Raw genomic sequence first — 13,796 nt, 5'->3', positions numbered from 1 at the left:
CAGAGAAATATGGTTCTGATGACAGAACCACTTGATAAATCAGGTGCTTTGAAGATGGAACTACAATAAGCTAACAAGTAAATAATAATTGGAAAACCTCTGGGAATCAGTAATTTTCCCTGCAAGGGAAATCTCTTTTATGGAGTCCATTCACCCTTGCTAGAGCTTGTTCTTAAACTTTTCTTCATTGTGGAAATAGTTCAAGATAGAAGCTGCACCCAGAGCCCAACAGCACCCAGAGGCCAACATTGCTGACCTGTTTTGCTCCATCCTTTCTCCCAGCCTGTGTATCTGATTGTGGGAATGCTAGAGAAAGAAAGCAAATTGTTTAGATTATTTCCTTTTTCATAAAAGATCTCAAAACTAAACAGGATCTCAGAGGCAATTCATCTAGTCTATGCTCTCCACACTAGCCATTCCAAGTGGTCATTGATTTTCAGCTTGAAAACTTGAAACCCCAAGTTTTCCAGGAATGAAAGAAGAGACCTAATCTACTTCCAAGCAGCCATAATTGTTAGGCAATTTGTTCTTATATCAAGGCTAAATTTGCTTCTATAAAACAGATACCCATTGCTCCTACTTTAGCTCTTTGGGGATAAGCTAGGAGGATTTATGTCTTGGGCAAGGAGAAGTTTTTAAAAATTGTATAAAAAATTTGCATACAAGAGGGGGTATGTGGGATTAACCAGTGATGGCCCAGTGAAATATTACCTGCCTGGTCCCAATCCAAGATGTGAAGGCTTGGTGAATTTACATCCAGCCATGAGTGACTGAGGGTCGATACCCAGGGGACAAAAAGTCTTCCAATAAGTTAAAGAGCTGAAACTGAGAGTGAATAGAACAAATTCAAATTTTAAAGATCTCTCTTCCCTCTTGTCTCTCGAATGAGGCAGATTGCCATGAGCCACTGGGCAGGGAAAAGGCAGGCTGCCCAATTTCCTGCCTGGCTGCCATGCGTCTCTGAGTATATGGCAGTGCTGTTTCTTTTCTGATAACTTTTTTTCCCCTGATCTTAGATGATAGAATATAGAGAGATGGAATAGACCAGGCCACAGTCTCATGAGAAGAGCCAACAAGAGGTGCCCTCAGCAACCAGAATGGGCATCAGAGATCACCAAAGCTGGTGGCAGCAATCTGAGTCCACTGGCCCAGGGACAGTGGTAGAGTAACCTGTCAGCTGCAATGCCACGTCCTTTAAGGAGACAGCCTGGCTGAGCAAGGGGGCAACTCTTCTATCAGTGACACCACACACAGAACTTACTTCATGGGGACTCAACAAGAAGACCAAGAGTCACGAGGTACCTCTGAGTCCCATGGGATTGAGTGCATGTGGAGGGTGGAGTGTGCTCTGATTTAGGGGATATTTTTATAACTTCTACACTTTCTATAGCTTCTCAGGGAATACTTCTTTTTAAAAGCTGATAGCAGCTAGTTGATTGATATGAGTGAAAACATATTGGCTGGGAGCTCATGAAAGATAGTTTTAGAAGTCCCAAATCCCACTGAGTTACCCCTAGAATCTTGAAGGAGGATTAGTTGGCTCACTCCAGAATCCTACCTTCCAGTGTGAGCTGGGGCATGGAGACAGAGCACCCAGAGTGAGTGTTACCTTCAAAAATAGAGTGGGTAATGGGTCAATAATTGTTTTTTAGGGAGGGCTCTGTATTTTATTTTTAATTTATGGAATAGAACAAGCATTTCCATAACAGAGTAAATAATTTTCAAAGGCAGAAAAAGAGTTCAGGCGAGGGGCCATCCATCCCATGAAGATGACTTACTCATTTCCCCAAAAGTTTTCATGGCATTTAGGGCTTGAACAACATCCTCACTCAGACCCCCTTAGATTTCCCACTTCCACCCTTAATTAGGGCCTACTTTTATAGAAATAAGGCTGGGGGGTGGGATGGCGCAATTGGTTATTTTATAGAAGAAACATTGGCAAGGCCCAGAAAATTCCTCTCTGTCATAGAGATCAAACTTATACTTTTGTAATAAATCTTGTTATTTGTAAGTATGATCATCATTAACAATTTACTAATTATTTAATTGATCACTAATTAATTTAGATAATTAGTAATTCACAGGTATGTAGTTTAAGACTATTACTACTAACTACTAAAGACCCTCTCCCCTCCCTTTTTAACAAAAACCTAATGGGGAAGGTCCTATAGACATTGTTATGCCATCTTAGAGATAAATAAATTGGGTCTCGAAGTGAAATCACAAAATCACAGACTCTGAAGGGACCTTGGTGACCATCCAGTCCAATACACACCTAAAAGGAATCTGCAATCTGTTCCACCTAACAAATGGTTATCCAGCAGCAATGACAAGGTGTCTGCTGTGTGTCACAGTGCTAAGTCCTAGGGATACAAAGAGAAAAGTAAAAACAGTCTTTGCCTTCATAGCTGATGTTTTAATAGCAGGATACAAAGCACAAAGAGGAGTGGTGACCAGGGAGGGGCACTTTGACCCAGAATGGGACGGGGATGGAGAGTGGGGGCATAGGGGAGCAGTGGCAGAGTGCATTGGATTAAGGAGAGGGGAGATGACTGGAATTCTCCCTGCCTAGTAGTGAGGCAAGTGGCAAGAAGATGGCCAAAGAAGCAGCTGGAATTCAACTGCATTTCTTTCATGTTATCTCATCCCACATCCCAGGAAAATCCAACTACTGATTTTGAATCAAGTCTTCCCCAGCCAGCAAGCACAAGCTTTTTCACTAGCCCTATCCTGGTACTTCAGACTTGGATGGGGCTCAGCTCATATAGGTCTTGATCTCTTCAAGTGACTAAGGATGAAAAATAACTTGGTGACTGGTTTTAGATGAACAATGCTTTTTAAAAGCTCTAGCCAGAGAAATCGTCTTCTTTCCAACAACCAGACTATGAGCTCTGTGTTAATTCTATATAGCACCGAACTTGGAGCCAGGAAGCCTGGGTTCAGATCCCTCCTGGGACCCTTTAAAGCTATTCAACCTTGGGGAAAATCCCTTTTCTTCTCTGAACCTGAGTTTCCTCATCTAGAAAATGAAGGGGTGGACTGGACTGGGGCTTCTTAAACGTTTTGCACTTGATACCCCCTTTTGCCTGATAAATGTTTACACAACCCCCCGGAATATAGGTATATAAAATACATATACGTGACCTTTTACTGTTGCCAAATTTTTTGTGGCTCCCACATTCAGTTACATGATCTTACATAGGGTTGCAACCCACAGTTTAAAAGAAACTAGGGACTAGACATATTCTAAATTCTCTTCCAACTCTATCGTAGTTTACCTGGGGAAAAAGGTAGGGGGAGCCCATGTGTCTTAGCTTGAACAAAGACTAAAAGAAAATATTTGAATGAGAAAAATCAGGGGCAGCTAAATGGTGCAGTGGATCAAGCACCAGCCCTGGATTCAGGAGGAGCTGAATTCAAATCCAGCCTCAGACAATTGACACTTACTAGCTGTGTGACCCTGGGCAAGTCACTTAACCCTCATTGCCCTGCAAAAAACAGAGAGAGAGAAAGAGAGAGAGAGAGAGAGAGAGAGAGAGAGAGAGAGAGAGAGAGAAATCATAAAACCAAGCAATTGAGAATGCCTAACCTTTCATATGGCTGCTGGAAAAAATCTTCTATATAAAATTATATATATACACACATAAACATATGTAATTATGCACACATGGGTATTTGTGTGTATATATGCATATATACATACATACCTTTTTTCTTCCTTTTTTGTGCTGATAAGACTAACAATAACACCAAAAAGGCAGCGTCTATAACAGTAATTAAAACCTCAGAGAGGCAGTCACGACTCCTGGGCTCAGACGTGGGTCATTGCCATCTGGGTGGTGAGAAGAGATCTTACAGACAATGGCATTGAATGACACCCCTCCTTTTCCCTCTCAAACCACAGCTGGATCTAGTGGTGCTGCAGCGGGGGCTATTGGGGAGATGAAAGCAACAGAACAAAAGCAATCTCTGCCCACTCCTTGCCCCCACTCCCCCGCTTCCAGCATTTGAACCTCAGTTCCTGTGACACACATCAATGGTAGCACTTACAAGGCTCTATTCTCCCACCCACCAGACCTGAGGGAGCCCCCACCCCTTCCCAGGTCCTACAGATGATTGGCAGTTCTTCCCAGCTGTTTGTGAACCCTGATGGACAGACCACGCATCCTGAATTTGGGGATAAGCTAAGGTATTCTATTTTCCATCTCACCCACACCATCCTCTTAGAATCACAGGATGTCAGAGCTGGAAGGGATCTGGAGCTGAATCAGTCCAAACCCTCTCATTTTTCAGGAGAATGACTTGCCAAGAGCAAAGCTATCAATCTCTAAGTATTACTTTCTTCTTAAGAGAAAAATGTCATTAAACTCGTCAGCCTGAGCTGCCTCCCAGAAGCAGGCAAACAGCCCTTGGGAGGAGACATTCTCCTTTCTGATGCCTAATACTTGGGAGTCAGAGACCTTGTGCTCTGGGCAGTCCCATTAGGTCAGCTGAGACACCCCTAGACATTCGTGATGAAGGGAGAAGAGGAGAAATAACAACTATCTTCAAGCATGTGAAGAATTGTCAAATAGAAGAGGGATTGGACTTGATCTGTTTGGCCCCAAAGGACAAGACCAGAAGTAATTCAAGCAAGTGGGAGAGAGGCTGATGACTGGAAACCATTTGTATGAAGAATGACTTGCACCCTAGCCCATGAACAATCAGGATAGTTCACCTTTCCTCTTCGATGAGTCCTACGTCCCCAGGGACCTCAGCAGTCCTCCAGGCTTCTAGTACAACTCCTCAAAAATGGAAACTGCTCAGGCTCACCAGAGAGCAGACCCCTTTTCTTGGGACCTGCACAGTCTACATACTCACAGAACCCAAGAACTGGGTGTGCTTCTCCTCACTGTGACTGTCTGTTGCTGCTCCCAGCTCCAGCTTCCTCTTGGCTCAGGAATTCTTCCACTTGGTGCAAAGCCCTGGTGTGGTCCAGGGGGTCACCTCTACTTGGTCCAAGAGGCTTAGTTCAGGAACCCTTTGTGGTTCCATCCTCTCTGTACTAATGCTATTGGTTTAAGTTCCTGCAATTTCGCTTGCTTTAAGTTGATCCATGACACCCCTGGGACCTTGGTTGTCCTGGAAGGGGTCTACAAATATGTAGATCTCCTTCAAGAAATTAAAGGGAGAATGGTTCAAAGATTTAGTTAGATTTAGCCTGCAGAAGAGAATAATGGATCACATTTATAGCTCTTTATTCACAACAATCCTGTGGGGAAGAGATATTCTGCTCTGCTGGTTTATACCACCCATCAGTCTTTAGCTTCCTGAAGCCTAACCCCCAGCCCCACCACATGACTGATATTACTCTCTCTAAAGTCACCAATGACCTCGTTTTCATACAAAAAGGGACTTTTCTCAGGCTAATGGCCCCAAAGAATACTGGGTAGCAGAAAGAGTATTTATTGGCTGTGGAAGAAAAACACATAGGTTCAAATCCCATCTCTGGTGTTTACCACTTTGTGACCTTGGGTGAGTTATTTAACCACCTTGGGCCTCAGTTTCCTCATCTGTAAGATGAGAGCTGCATCCTTTTCATCTCTAAATCTATAATCCTATATCTCTCCATCAGACCCAGTTCACTTTATGAAGATTTTATAGCCAATTTCCTTTGCAAAGATACAATTTCCAGACCATCAGGAGATTTATCTAAATAATGTACTGTCCATTCCTCTAGCTGGGACCTTTAAGATAAAACTTCCTTGAAAATCTCCGCAATTAGATTGTAAGCTCCTTGAGGGCAGGGGCTACCTTTTGCTTCCTTTTGTTTCCTCTGCACTTAGCACTCTGTCTGACATTTGCCTAGGCATTGAATAAATGTTTATTGATTGAAAATAGCTGCTTCTCATCTAGTTAATAAATATTGCTCATCTATTGCCTGCTTTTTCTATACTTCCTATTGAAGATTTTCTACACTGCCAGCAGAACCCAAGATCCCAGTTCTATCCCAGCACTTTTTTTCTCTTTGATCTGTTTGAAGCATTTGATGTTGTTTACTGCCCCTACCTTGTGGCTACTCTTTCCTTCCTTAGTTTCCATGGTCTTATTCTCCCATGGTTCTCCTCCTACTTCTCTGCCAATCCTTCTTCCTCTCATTTGCCAGGTTTCTTTTATTCTTTCTAACTGAGGGCATTGGTCCCAAGATTCCATTCCTGACCCTTTCTCTTTCCTCTCTCAACTCTCCCTCTGTAATTTCATTCCCTGTCATGGCATTGATTTCTGGGAGAGTAACTCCAGCTCCCACTCCCACTCAAGCCCTGGCTCTCCAATCCATGACCAGACTGCCCCACCTGCACTGCAAATAGCAGACCAAACATCTCTGATCTTTCCTCCAGAATCTGTCCTTCCTCCTAACTTTTCTACTGTTGTTAACACTTCGTGGCCAGATCATATTTCTGTTGTCTCTGCCTGTCTCTTGTACTTCTTTCCTCTCCACTGGCATGTCCAAGTTCAAGGCTTCATTCTATCTGGCCTCCTGGCTTCCCTGCCTCTAGTCTCTTTCTGCTCAAATTCATCTTAAACCTTCTTGCTTGAGTAATCTTTCACAATACATAGCTCTGATCACATTCCTTTCTCATTCAAGAACTTCAATGGCTTTATGCAGGCCTGCTACAACCTATCTTTCAGGTCTTGCATTATACCCATGCATGCTCATTTTCCCTTTGTGAAAGGTGGAGATTGTGGCATGAATACATGCCAGGCCAAAGACCAAGGATGTACAGAGGCATGATGGGTAAAGGGGGAGGATGAGCTGGGGGGTAGTGAGTAGTCCAGTTTGATCAGCCAAATTCCTTTGTTCATTTCTGGCCTTTCACCTGGAATGGTCTGGCACCACATCTGGTCAACCAATCTGGAATACTCCTTGTCCCCTGAGCCCATCCTGCTTTTTCTGATGGCCATGCCCCGGTCTTTGCCCAACTTGTAATTGTGCTCCATCTTCATTTGGTGAAATCTCTTAAGGTTCCACCTCCTCCATGAAGGATGCTGAAGTACAGTGTCGGAGCTGGAATGGACCTCAAAAGGCCCATCCCTTTACAAATCCTGGGGCCAGCCTCTGGCCTGCAAAAGCCTGCCTGGAGAATAGATCACCATTCCTCAAGATGGCCCTTATCACGAATAACAGATTCAAATATGGCAACTTCCAGTCTTGCTGTCCCTCTGACCTCCAGGAGGCATATCCTCCAATTGAAGGAGCACCCCTCATTTGATCAGGAGTCCACACCTCTCTCTAATTCCTCCTCAGTATTTCCATCTGGTGGGGAAGAATTTCTCTCGAGTACCTGGACAGGATTATTCACATCACCCAGGGTGGAGGAGAGAGGGGTCAAGTCAGTGCTGCCAGCCCATGGCAACCAGTGTCTTGGCCAATCAACAACAACAAACAGCAACCAGCATTTTGTAGCACTTTAAAAAGTACTTTATGTATATTATCTAATCTGATCCTCATAAAAACCTTGTGAGGAAGCACTCTGGTTATTCCCATTTTACAGATGAGAAAACTGGGGCTTGGAGAGGTCAAGTGACTTGTTCAGGGTCACAGAGCTAGAGTAGGAGGCAGGATTCGAACTTGGGTCTTCTGGACTCCAGCATCTAGCTGCTTGTAAGCATTTATTAAGCACCTACTGGGTACTAAGTGCTGAGGACAAAGCAATGAAATGGTCTCTGCCTTTGAGAAGGGGACATCATATCAGGGGAGACAAAACATGCAATTAAGGAGACAGTGAGGTGCCATGGAGACCAAGGGCCTGGGTTCAAATCCTTCCTCCAATATTTACTTGCTGGATGATGTTGAGCCAGCACCTGAGCCTTGCTCTGGTTTCTCATATGAAAAATAAGGAGGTTGGACTAGGTGGCCTCTGAATGCTGGGCCGCCAGGTGGTGCCATAGTGCACAGAACACCCATCCTGGAGTCAAGACTCATCTTCTTGAGTTCAAATCCAGCCTCAGATACTTCCTAGATGTATGACCCTCGGCAAGTCACTTAATCCTGTTTGCCTTAGTTTCCTCATCTATAAAATGAGCTGGAGAAGGAAATGGCAAACCACTTCAGCATCTTTGCCAAGAAAACCCCAAGTAAGTTTTACCTAATATTAAGAGTTGGGTACAACTGAAATGAATGAACAAGAATGAAGAATTATATTTAGTATATTAAAGTATATTATGTTATGTTATATTGTTCTATTATGTTACGTAATAAAAACCGAATAAATACAAGATTGGTTGGAAAGGGAAGGCATCAGCAGCTGGGGGAAATCTCTCAGTCTCAGTTTCCTCATCTGGGGATAATGATAGGACCTACCTCCCAGGGTCATTGTGACGATCAAATGAAACAATGCATGTAAATGTTGAACATAGCTGTGGGCGCCAGTCATATTTGGGGATGTGCACACTGAGATGTCGGAAGGTGAAAGGATAGCCCCACAGAGTGCAAGGCAATATAGCATGATGGAAAGAGCACTAAACTTGGAGACCCAGACTTGAGCTCTACCTCATCTTCCCATCCCTGAGTCTCACTCTTCTCCTTTGTAACATTACAATGTTGGACTCTAAGGTCTCTTTCCTTTGAGACCATGTAAAGGAATACGTGGCCCAGCTCACAATCTGCATGATCCTCAAAAAGCCCAGAAGAAAGGGATCCGTGTCTATGCTTCCCTCCAGAGCCAATCACACAGCTCCTAAGACACAAGGAACACAGAGACCAACAGCCGTCCATGGTTTCTCTTGGAAGTTTCATAGGCTGCCTTCAAGGGCTGTTTTTTAAGTCTATGGCGCCATCCTGTGGCTCTTTCCTTTAGCTAGTTGGTTAGTACTGTTCATTGTCCATTCCATATGTTCACCACTGGCCAGTGCTCCCACTACGGCAACCTCCTTTGAGCTCTGTCTCTGGTCCTTCCACCTGTCTCTCCAGTGGAAGCTAAGAGAGGGAAAGGGTCATATGACTAGTAAGGGACAGAGATGGAGGGAATCTGTTTTCTGACTTGCTTTGGGCTCTTTCCACTGTCTCCAGTCTATGTGTGGCCTTAGGATTGTAGGTTTGTAAGTTTTAGAGAAGCCAGAAACCCTTGAGTTCATCTTCTCCAGTCCCATAATTTTACAAATGAAGCCCAGATGGCCCAGCCTATCCCCAATCACAGAATCATGGAGTGGGAGCATTGGAAGGGATCTTTGTCACCTGCTAGTCCGTGCTGCACAAAAAGGGCATTCCCACTATAACATACCTGACAAGTGGTCATCCAGCCCAGTTGGAGACCTCTAGGAACAGAGAACTCACCACTTCACAGGATGCCCACTTTACTGCTGGACAGCTCTCATGTTTAGGAAGGTTTCTCTCCAATATCAAGCCTTAATTTTCCTCTACAATTTCCATTGTAGAATCATTGCCCCTGGTTCTGACCTTGGGGGTGAAAGAGAATAGTTCTAACCCTTCTCCCATATGACAGCCTTCAGATACTTAAGGTCAATTATCATGTACCCCCTTGAATCTTCTCCAGGCTAAAAACTCTCCCTTTCTTGACCCTTTCTTCTCCCTTTTTTGACCAATAGGGTTTGGGGTTTGCTCTCTCTCTCTCTCTCTCTCTCTCTCTCTCTCTCTCTCTGTATATATGTGTGTGTGCGTGCATGTACACACATACATATATGTCCACACACATATACACATACATGTTTGTGTACATGTGTGTGTATATATGCACACACATATGAACCAGGTCTTCCAATTCTCTGACTGCTGGATTTGGAGTCAAAGATCCTGGGTTCAAATACTGCCTCTGACATTTTTCTCCTCTATAAAAATAAGGGGAGGGAAGAGTTTGGACAAGATGAAATCTAAGGTTGCTCCTAGCTCGAAGATATATGCTGCTGTGATTCTATGATTTCTAAAGTCTCATCTATGTCTATGATGTAAAATTGGACATTCTCTGCACTGTATCTCACTGCTTTCTTAAATGTGATCATCTATGGAAATATGTTCTACATGATTACACACATGTAACCCCTATCCAATTGGTGCCCATCAACTGGTAATGCTTAATAAGCCTTAGTATATAGAATCATAGATGTAGGGCAGGAAGGGACCTCATGAATATAATGGAACGTTACTAAGTTGTAGTAAACAATGGATATGAAGAATACCGTGAAGCATAGGAATACTTGTATGAACTGATGGAGAAAGAAGCATAACCAGGAAAACAAGATGCACAATGACTACAACAATGAAAATGGAAAGAACAACAAACAAAGGAAATTGAATGCTAGCTAACTATAATGACTAAACTTGGCCCCAGAGAAGAGATGAGAAAATGCGTGTCCCTCTCTTCTTTGCAGAAGTGGGGGACTAGGAGTGAAGAATATTACATATATTTTCATACTAATTCATATGTTAATTCTGCTGTTTTTCCCCCTCTCTTTTTAATTTCATCTTCAAGAGATGGGTCTCTGCATAGGGGAGAGGAGAGTAGTACATTTGGAAATAAAGATAATGTGAAAATGAAAGTTATTGAAATTTTTAAAAGAATAAATGCTTGTTTAATGGATTGAACTGTTTTATTTTCTCTTTTGAAGTTCAAAGGAAAATGTGAGAAACCCCAGACATCAGGAAAATAGAGAAATCCCCAGAGACCACAGCTTCTACTAATGAGGCTTCATATATCCAAGCATTCTGGCAAACCAGAGGTAAAAAAGTTGGGGGTGTGGCTTGGGAAAAAATGAAGGCAAATTCCAGGTAGGCTCCACACACCATGATTCTATTTGGTCCTAGAGGGCAGGAACAATGTTATCTCATTCTGAAACTTCCCTCAGCACTGGTAACCTCCTCACCCTAGAATATCTGACCATCCCTGTAGGCTTTTCAAGCTGGAACATCCATTGTAAGATCCACCTCCTTCTCCCATTGGCTTCTCCTAGAGCCTGCATTTTATAGAGTAGTACAGTAGTACTTTATTCTCTTCCTGGTCTCATTCCTGGCTTCCAGACTTTAAAATTCTCCCCATCTCTTCTCTTTCTTTCCCACCCCACTTTTCAGCTCCTTTTTCTGTATTGTCTTTCCCCCATTAGAATGTGGTTCCTTTTTGCTTGTATTTGCTTCCCTAGCACTTAGCAAAGTTCCTGGTACATAGTAAGCATTTAATATATGCTTATTTCCTTCATTCCTTTGATACCATCTAGTCATCCAACTCCTTCATCTTCTGAAAGAAGAAACTGAGGGCTTAAAGAGGTTAAATAACTTTCTTGAGGAGCCAGAACTGTAAGTAACAGAGTTAGAATTTGAACTCAGGTCTTGTGACTCCAAACTAAGGCTCCTACTATTGCACTACACTGTCTCTTTAGTAAAGCCTAGAAGTGAATAACCACTACTACCAGAAAATGTGAGTTTGGAATGTGACACTCTACAAAAGAATACACTCTCCTCTATCCTAGAACTAGAGTGAAATACTGGAACACCCTGACAAATCATACACCACAGAGGAGCTAATTGAGGCTTTATGTCTAAATGAGGCTTCATTTTCAGTCCTGTTAAGTCCATAGTGAAGCAAGTTTAGTGAGCTACAGTTTGTTTACTTGGAAATTAATTTGTTGGCTCATTGAGTCATGGTTCTGGAGCTAAAAGAGATCTAGTCATCCAGTCCATTCCACCTCCCTACCCCACAACTAAGAATTAGAATTTTGCTCCGCAATTGCTGTGTGACCTTATGAAAATCTCTTCCCCTCTCTGAACTCAATAATCTTCAATAATCTTTAAAATAAAGATAGAGACTAAATGACCAAGTGGCCTTTTCTGATGTTCGCACTTTAAGAGCCCATAGTTCAATGATACATTTAAAAAATCACACAGTAAGATCCATGATTCTTTAAATTAGGAGCATGCAAAGTTCTTCCAGCTTAACCCTCACCAATAGCTCTCCATTCCTCACATGATTCCAAGCCTTCCCACTTGCCATCATCCCTCTGTGGTTGCCCCTTACCCAGTCGCAACTTCAGGCTTTCTTCTGGGCCTCCCCCTTTCCAAGGAATAAATTTGCCAGCTAGCATAGCATCAAGCTGCCTCCAACAAACTGCTCTTCAAACCACATTTGTTCCATGAGGTCTTTCAGCTTAGATGACCGCTCTGTACTGTGCCTCACCACCAGACTGTGATGAAAGGCAGCAGAATTATCCACTTTGGCCTCTGTCTGCTGGACCTCAGGAAGCAGAAAGACTCCAGACTCTGATTTAGGGGCATCTCGATCTGTGAGAGGAGGACACAAGGGAACACCCGCCTGGGCTGCAGGCAGAGGCACACATGAGTCTCTTGATCATCTGGGCTCTTCACTTAGGCAAACCTCTCATTCACAGATGATTTGAGAATTAGAAAGGACCTTAGCAACCAAAGAAACAGTCCAATCCACACCTGAAAATGTATTTGCACTCTAACCTACCTGACAAGTGGATTCTCCTTGGAGACCTCTAGACAGGGGGGAGTCACCACCCACAGAGATAGCCCGTTCCACTTTTGAACTCAAATTTGAGTGTTGGGTAATGACTAAGAGGCTTCAATTTGTTCTTTTTCATCTCCCACATTATTCCTGCCCTCTAGGACCAAATAGGATTACGGAGTGTGGAGTAAGGAGCCATGGAAACTACTATAGTAATCTATTAACCCTTGGAAGCACCAATAACCACAATGAAGGTGAAGTCCTGCACCCACCCATCATTGGATGACTGGTCCTTTCCCTATGTGGCCTTAGGGGGAGGAGGAGAAAGATCTATTTGAAGACCCCCAAATTCTGGGGTTATTATTCTGACATTCTGAAGTTATTCTGTGACTGGGAAACTAAAAGAGGGAGGGAAGCCAAACTCCAACCTGAGAGGGTGCTGTGGACAATGGGAACAGGGAGTGAGTGGGGCACTGAGGTTTGAGATAAATGTGTGTAGTGCTATGTTATTGTACAACACAGTTAATCATCTTGCTCAATGATGACCTTGCCTAGGGGGGTGAGTGGCTGAAACAATGTCGAGTCTAGACAGGAAGAGATGTGGAGAGGAGTCATAGGCACGATGCTTCCTGACACATCTTGTTAAATAAGAAGCAAGGATGAAAGGAGCTGCAGGATTTTGGGGGTTTTCTTTTTATTTGTTCACACCTGGGATTTCAAGGTTGTAGGGAGTACCTGGGGATTAAAAGCCCTTCTACCAACACAGATTGGCACCAGCTGTGAAATCCAGAAAGCTTTATGAGGTGCCTCCTATATTATTGTTCCCATTTTAGAGAAGAAGAAATTGAGGTTGAGAGGTGAAGTGACTTGCCCAAGGTCACATGGCTGGCAGAACTCAGTTTTGAAACCAGGTCCTTCAACTATAAGTAATAATATGGTTAATTCATTTTCATTTAAAGGTTGAGGTCTTTTGACTTAGATGGAGGAAAAAGCTACTACAATCTGGTTTTGTTTACAACTGATCTTACTCAGGGCAGCTAGATGGCGCAGTGGATAGAGCACCAGCCCTGGAGTCAGGAGTACCTGAGTTCAAATCCAGCCTCAGACACTTAACACTTACTAGCTGTGTGACCCTGGGCAAGTCACTTAACCCCAATTGCCTCACTAAAAAAAAACAAAAAACCAAAAAAAACAACTGATCTTACTCCTGTGTGCTGATATAGCTGAGGCCTAGAAAAAATAAATGCAAAAGGATAAAAATAAAAGTAATTTATTTAAACTTTTTGATGTGAGGGGGACTTAGTACTATAGGACTGAAGTTAAGACTCCAAAGCAAATCTGAGA

General features: G+C 43.2%; 1 pseudogene; it reads right to left on the bottom strand.

Moving 5' to 3' along the window:
* LOC122755314 overlaps window positions 1-12,728 on the bottom strand; it is a 46,074-nt pseudogene extending 33,346 nt beyond the window's left edge.
* Window positions 12,729-13,796: the final 1,068 nt, after the last annotated feature.

Source organism: Dromiciops gliroides, chromosome 4 (genome assembly GCF_019393635.1).
Source record: "Dromiciops gliroides isolate mDroGli1 chromosome 4, mDroGli1.pri, whole genome shotgun sequence".
NCBI lineage: Eukaryota > Metazoa > Chordata > Mammalia > Microbiotheria > Microbiotheriidae > Dromiciops > Dromiciops gliroides.
This window is presented reverse-complemented; position numbering and strand designations above follow the sequence as displayed.